Source organism: Capsicum annuum, chromosome 3, assembly GCF_002878395.1.
Source record: "Capsicum annuum cultivar UCD-10X-F1 chromosome 3, UCD10Xv1.1, whole genome shotgun sequence".
In the NCBI taxonomy this organism is placed as follows: domain Eukaryota; kingdom Viridiplantae; phylum Streptophyta; class Magnoliopsida; order Solanales; family Solanaceae; genus Capsicum; species Capsicum annuum.
In genome coordinates this window covers 21,929,543-21,931,791 of record NC_061113.1, presented here as the reverse complement: position 1 = coordinate 21,931,791, position 2,249 = coordinate 21,929,543, and positions in this window count along the sequence as shown.

The following is a 2,249-nucleotide window of genomic DNA, read 5'->3' as shown; positions in this document are numbered from 1 at the left end:
CAACCTAACAACAACATCCATGTGAGATTTCTTTGGTTGTTGTAAGGATTTTCTGAGAGTTTGAACAATATAAGAAATATCAAGTCTGATCATTGTTAGATACAACAACTTCCCTAGGAGTCTCTGGTAACCTTGTATATTGGTTGGTGGATCATTCACTTCTTGCTCATAGTTGTAGACATGATCATCATATTCTTTTGTTGTGAGCTTAATATTTGTGCCAATAGGTGTAGCAGCTGGTTTAGCTGCTCCTAATCTTTTCTTAGATATGAGTTCTAAGGCATATTTCCTTTGATGCATTAAAATAACTTTCTTTGACCTGGCAAACTCAATTTCTAAAAAGAACTTTAGCTCACCAAGATCTTTAATCTTGAAGGCTTATTGAAGTTTTCCTTTTGTGTCTTCAATCATCCTTAGAGTGTCACCTGTGATCAACATGTCATCCACATAGACTAATACAATAGTAATACCTTCATTAGTCTACTTTGTGTATAAAGAATGATCAAGTTGACTTTGTTTGAACCTTATCCTTATTAAAGCTTCAGATAACTTGGCATTCTACTGCCTGGGAGCCTGTTTGAGACCATACAGGGATTTCAAGAGTCTGCATACTGGTTTCTTCTCCCCTTGGCTCTTAAATCCCTGTGGAAAGTCCATGTAAATTTCCTCATGTAGATCACCTTGTAGGAATGCATTATACACATCTATATAATGAATAAACCAGTGTCTTTGAGCTGCAATTATGAGTATTGTTTTGATTGTTTTCATCATCACAACATGAGAAAAAGTCTCTTGAAAGTCAATACTTTCTTCTTGACTATAGCCTTTTGCAACCAATCTAGCTTTGAACCTTTCTATTTCACCAGTAGCTTTGTATTTTATTTTGAAAATCCAATTAAAATTCTTGCCTTTAGGTAAGCTAGTGATCTCTCAAGTTTTGTTTCCTTCTAGTGCTGTAATCTCTTTCTTCATTGCTTTTATCCACCTTGGATCTTTTACAGCTTCACTGTAAGTAGTTGGTTCTGTAGTGGTAGATGACTTTACAATATATGCCTGATACTTTAGAGATAATGCATCATAGGATAAGTACTTCCCTATACCATAAGGTTCTTCTTCTTGAATTTTTAGAGAAACAAAATCTTTGAGCCATACTGGAGCTTTTCTGATTCTGTTGGTCCTTCTAATCACAACTTGTTCTTGATTTTTAGCCTGTGGTTGATATGTATTTGGAGTTTGAACCTAATCAGCTTGTGGCACCTGTGTCACCTGATCTTGTATCATATGATCATTAGTGTTCTCAGTTGGTGCTGAATCTTGAGAGATTTATTTGTTCTACACCTCCATGTCTGACCAATTGACTAGAGTCTTGTTGAGTTTGGTAGCAGTTGATTATTGGAGTCATACTCTAGGTCTTTAAAGAGAATGCACCTTCTCTGAAGGTGACATCCCTATTAACAAAAAATAATTTATTAGTACGATCATATAATAAGTAGCTTTTTTGAGTATCAGAATAACCTATCAAAATACATTCTCTAGATCTAGGTCGAAGTTTATCAGATTGCTGAACTATCTTAGCTTAGCACAAGCATCCTATAGTTCTCATGTGACTGATATTTGATTTCTTTCCATACAATCTCTCATAAGGGGAAATGTAATCTAGCATAGCTGTGGGAAGTCTATTGATAATGTACATAACTGCTTTAACATACAATCCTTAAAACTTAATACGCACTGCTCCCTAAAATCTGATGGCCCTAGTGATTTCCAGGATGTGTCTATGCTTTCTTTTAGCCACTCCATTTTGCTGAGGGCTATAGACACATGTAGTTTGGTGAATAATCCCTAAGTTGGTACACAAAGTAAAACATATAGAGTTGACAAACTCAGTTCCCTTATCAGTTCTAATGACTTTGATGTTTTTATCAAATTAAGTTTTAATAAGTTGAATGAACTGAGACAGTATTACACACATATCAGATTTGAGTTTCAAAAGATAGATCCTAGTCATTCTAGAATAGTCACCAACTATGGTTAAGAAGAATCTATTTTTTTTCAACTCTATAAGGTCCCCATACATCCATATACATCTATTCAAATATAGAAGTAGATTTAATATAAGTAGTTGGAAAAGAAAGTCTGACTTGTTTTACACAAGGACAGACAACATATTCATTGATATTTTTGAATGTTATACCACTAGTTATAGGCAATGGTTTCCTAAGTACAAAAGTATAAGTATGTCCTAATAT